Source organism: Oncorhynchus clarkii, chromosome 30 (genome assembly GCF_045791955.1).
Source record: "Oncorhynchus clarkii lewisi isolate Uvic-CL-2024 chromosome 30, UVic_Ocla_1.0, whole genome shotgun sequence".
Lineage (NCBI taxonomy): Eukaryota > Metazoa > Chordata > Actinopteri > Salmoniformes > Salmonidae > Oncorhynchus > Oncorhynchus clarkii.
In genome coordinates this window covers 9,230,695-9,236,115 of record NC_092176.1, presented here as the reverse complement: position 1 = coordinate 9,236,115, position 5,421 = coordinate 9,230,695, and the positions used below count along the sequence as shown (strand labels likewise).

Here is a 5,421-nt window from a genome sequence, read left to right as displayed (position 1 = left end):
TGACATGTATTGATTCAAGAGAGGGGGGGGGGGGGGTGAATGCTTATCTTAACAAGGTATATAGTATTGTTTTATGTACATAATTCTTTCAAAGTTTTTTTAAAATTGTTTTTCCACTTCGACATTAAAGTATTTTGTGTTGATCATTGGCAACAAATGAAAATGTAATCCATTTTAATCACACTTTAGAACACAATAAAATGTGAAGAAGTGCAAGGTGGTGGATACTCATGATACCCACTGTACATGTCACGTGATTACACAACACATATCTAGGAAAATACAACATTTAATGCAATTTAGACCCTCAATCCCACTACAATGTTCAGTCACACAAATAGAAACAGACACACATGGGTAAACATACGTAGTAGCAGCAACGCGCATGCCCACACACACACACACACACAACATTACATTACCAGAGAGAGAAGGCCTGGCCCCGACTCTGATACAGTCCAGAGCCATCTGGGTAATCTCACATTCCCTCAGTGTCTCTTGTAGCAACAGCACATTAGATGCATACTCATCGGAAGAGTCCAACCTGTGGTACATAACATTATTCACTCAATAACAAGAGGGGTGATCATTTTGTTTGACCTGTATCAAAAGGAGACTTTGTAAAATAGGGTCTCTATGGTCTCTTCAGTGCTTCCATACAAAAGGCAGCTGGTTCGAAACTCACCTCAACCCTTAGCCCAATCCTGAACCTAACCAATCCCATACATTTTCTACATTTAACTCCTTACCCTAACCCTTAGCTTCATGCCCATATCCTGGTTCAACTCTAACCCTAGCCTCAAACCTAACCCAAACCCCTAGCTTCATGTCCATATCCTGGTTCAACTCTAACCCTAGCCTCAAACCTAACCCTAACCCCTAACCCTACCTTCATGTCTATATATTTGGTTAAACCCTAATCCTTGCCTCAACCCATTCCCTAATCAATTAGGATTCGAGGCAGAGATGCCCTCAGACCAAGATTCAATAAGTAAAATTCCACCTAAAGCTGAAGGATGGGACCCTCCAGTTACAGTGGGGCAAAAAAGTATTTAGTCAGCCACCAATTGTGCAAGTTCTCCCACTTAAAAAGATGAGAGAGTCCTGTAATTTTCATCATATCTCCACTTCAACTATGACAGACAAAATGAGAAAAGAAAATCCAGAAAATCACATTGTAGGATTTTTTATTAATTTATTTGCAAATTATGGTGGAAAATAAGTATTTGGTCACCTACAAACAAGCAAGATTTCTGTCTCTCACAGACCTGCAACTTCTTTAAGAGGCTCCTCTGTCCTCCACTCGTTACCTGTATTAATGGCACCTGTTTGAACTTGTTATCAGTATAAAAGACACCTGTCCACAACCTCAAACAGTCAAACTACAAACTCCACAATGGCCAAGACCAAAGAGCTGTCAAAGGACACCAGAAACAAAATTGTAGACCTGCACCAGGCTGGGAAGACTGAATCTGCAATAGGTAAGCAGCTTGGTTTGAAGAACTCAACTGTGGGAGCAATTATTAGGAAATGGAAGACATACAAGCCCACTGATAATCTCCCTCGATCTGGGGCTCCACGCAAAATCTCACCCCGTGGGTTCAAAATTAACACAAGAATGGTGAGCAAAAATCCCAGGACCACACGGGGGGACCTAGTGAATGACCTGCAGAGAGCTGGGACCAAAGTAACAAAGCCTACCATCAGTAACACACTACGCCGCAGGGACTCAAATCCTGCAGTGCCAGACGTGTCCCCCTGCTTAAGACAGTACATGTCCAGGCCCGTCTGAAGTTTGCTAGAGAGCATTTGGATGATCCAGAAGAAGATTGGGAGAATGTCATATGGTCAGATGAAACCAAAATATAACTTTTTGGTAAAAACTCAACTCGTCGTGTTTGGAGGACAAAGAATGCTGAGTTGCATCCATAGAACACCATACCTACTGTGAAGCATGGGGGTGGAAACATCATGCTTTGGGGCTGTTTTTATGCAAAAGGACCAGGGCGACTGATCCATGTAAAGGAAAGAATGAATGGGGCCATGTATCGTGAGATTTTGAGTGAAAACCTCCTTCCATCAGCAAGGACATTGAAGATGAAACGTGGCTGGGTCTTTCAGCATGACAATGATCCCCAACACACCACCCGGGCAACGAAGGAGCATTTCAAGGTCCTGGAGTGGCCTAGCCAGTCTCCAGATCTCAACCCCATAGAAAATCTTTGGAGGGAGTTGAAAGTCCGTGTTGCCCAGCAACAGCCCCAAAACATCACTGCTCTAGAGGAGATATGCATGGAGGAATGGGCCAAAATACCAGCAACAGTGTGTGAAAAGTTTGTGAAGACTTACAGAAAACATTTGACCTCCGTCATTGCCAACAAAGGGTATATAACAAACTATTGAGAAACTTTTGTTCTTGACCGAATACTTATTTTCCACCATAATTTGCAAATAAATTCATTAAAAATCCTCTACAATGTGATTTTCTGGATTTTTTTTCCTCATTTTGTCTGTCATAGTTGAAGTGTACCTATGATGAAAATTACAGGCCTCTCATCTTTTTAAGTGGGAGAACTTGCACAATTGGTGGCTGACTAAATACTTTTTTGCCCCACTGTATATGGCAGAAAAGGAAGCTACAGTAAGGGAAAGAAATTGGCTTTGTAGTTTGTATACTGACCATTCTGGGGCAGAGTTGACCTCGTCTTTGCTGTTGTCATCATCTGCGGTCATCTGTGACATATGGTCAAGTTTTTCTCTTGCTTGGGCCAAGGCCACATGGTTCTCCTCGAACATGTGGTCAACAAGGAGCCTCGCCTCAATCACTTCGCTACAGATATCATGGGCCTAAGACAAATTATTTCAATAATGTGGCTCTTTTACTGTTTGAACGGTGTGATTCACTGATCATTAGAGTCATAGCTGTGAAATAATAGAACAATTTCAGTTAGGCAGGGCCGGCCCTGGGCATAAGCACATTTTTTACTCAGTCAAGAGTGAGAATAGTAGAATACACAAAGTGCAATTTCGAAATGTGGTTGTGCATCAGCAGTTTTCCTATGTCAGCCACTGACAGTTACTCAATTAGTCCAGATTGGTAAATTAGTCTAGCCAGCTACAGTGCCTTGCGAAAGTATTCGGCCCCCTTGAACTTTGCGACCTTTTGACACATTTCAGGCTTTAAACTTCTTCACAACAGTATCTCGGACCTGCCTGGTGTGTTCCTTGTTCTTCATGATGCTCTCTGCGCTTTTAACGGACCTCTGAGACTATCACAGTGCAGGTGCATTTATATGGAGACTTGATTACACACAGGTGGATTGTATTTATCATCATTAGTCATTTAAGTCAACATTGGATCATTCAGAGATCCTCACTGAACTTCTGGAGAGAGTTTGCTGCACTGAAAGTAAAGGGGCTGAATAATTTTGCTCGCCCAATTTTTCAGTTTTTGATTTGTTAAAAAAGTTTGAAATATCCAATAAATGTCGTTCCACTTCATGATTGTGTCCCACTTGTTGTTGATTCTTCACAAAAAAATACAGTTTTATATCTTTATGTTTGAAGCCTGAAATGTGGCAAAAGGTCGCAAAGTTCAAGGGGGCCGAATACTTTCGCAAGGCACTGTATCTAAACTTGTATTAATCATGTCCAAATTACCGACCTGGTACGAAAATATTCTCTCTGCCCCATGGCAAAATGTGTAGAATTGCAGGAAATGTACGTTAAAACTTAAAAATGTTCTCTCTGACTCTAAAATGTTTTGCCCGCGAGGTGGGGGGGGTCAAAAGGCAAGGGCCGGCCCTGCTGGGAGGCATCGTTTAGGTGTCTCAGCATTTAGTTCCAATGTGTTTCAATTAGACACTTAAACACCTCACCTTCTCAACGACAATGCGGAGCAAGACAGCACAGGGGGGCTGTGCCATCGGGATAGGTGGGATGGGTGTCTGCTCTGCCTCCAGGAGCTCAGTAATCTCTCTCTCCCTTTTATACAGACTCTCCTTCAACTCCTCCAGGCGAGCTTGGGCCCCCTCCAGTGGCAGTTCTGTGCCACTGCACCCCTATGGACAGCAAAGCCCTGCTCAGTGCTCACTGTCACAACCCCACAACACTGACCAATGTTCATGGCTGAAAATGCCATTAATTACAGAACGGGGATCAGATTACTCTAACCCCCAATCTTTACCTTAGCAATTAGGTCAATGAAAGCAGTCTGACCCAGTCTCAGTGATTTGGGGCAAAAACACACCTACACCCACCTCAGTTTGCTGGACAGGACCGTTATCATTCTCTAATATGTCACCAGCATCAGTAGGAGGGGCTTCCTGTTGCCCCTTCTCCTGTGGGGATGCCCTGAGAATCTCCTGGACTTTCCCCACCTCCTGCCTGGCCATCTGCAGCTCCTGTAGTGCTATTCACCATTGTACACCATTTATAACAGTCAGAAACACACACATGTACACAAACATAAGCACACCAACTTACTGGATGCCTGGTGGCTGTGGAGGAGGTCTAGTCTGGTGGAGAAAAGCTCCATCATTTTATTCTGTTGGGAAGAAGAACCATGTTGAGGTTATCTAAGCAGAGACAAATATCATCAGTCTGAGCTTCACTATCATTTCGAGAGAGGAAAAATCCCTGCCCTGTCATGTTGTTTCATGTCACAAAAGTCATGTGTCTTCGCCATGCAACTCAATGTCAGTTCAGAAACAGTGTATTACTGTACAATTAAGTAGCATAGCCAATGCTGCTGTAGCAGAGCCTCTGTTGCCGCTGTGGCCATAAGAGGGTGACCATGGCTCACACTATGAGACTCACAAACAAAGCAGAGAATCAGAACCTCTTTTAGCCTCTGTATGGTCAGACCTTCTCTCTCTGCCACTGCAGGGCCTCCTCTCTACTCCTCCTCCTCTCCGCGATCTGCTCTCCCTGCAGCCTCTCATTCTGCCGGCTCACACTCTGAATGGAAGAGGACAAACATATGAGACAGAAATTGCGACCCCGATGGACATTGTGATTTGAACTTATGTCAAATGAATACATGGGATGCTTAGTGAGACAACTGAGATGAGGAAAACCTCTGAATTGAAAGTAGGGTAGACTATGATGTGTAAGTTCATGGTACTGCTCTAGGATCGCCTTTCTGTACTGTACGAGGATCATGTCATAACGTTTACAGTTTCTCCATATTTGATAAGGAAATGTATCTGACCCACTGTATGTATGAATTTGAACTCTTGCCCTCTTCGGGGCATCGGTACAGAGTACTTCTTGGGCACAAGGGTCATGTAACCCCAAGGCCAAAACTGGAGTGAATGCTACGTTGGGTTAACCTTTTGCTGCTCTCTTGATATATATTTTACTTGTATTATGCATAACAACTCTGCCTAGTTGCACTACCTTATCGTATTTGCAACATGA

At 43.4% G+C, this 5,421-nt stretch overlaps 1 long non-coding RNA gene across 1 annotated transcript; it reads right to left on the bottom strand.

The window, feature by feature from the left end:
• Nucleotides 1-531: 531 nt before the first annotated feature.
• Nucleotides 532-3,905, bottom strand: LOC139389778 (uncharacterized). The gene is made up of 3 exons (XR_011629426.1): nt 3,879-3,905; nt 2,681-2,847; nt 532-544 (listed from the first exon to the last, which is right to left on the bottom strand). It is a non-coding gene; the product is annotated as an uncharacterized lncRNA (long non-coding RNA).
• Between the last annotated feature and the right edge of the window lie 1,516 nt (nt 3,906-5,421).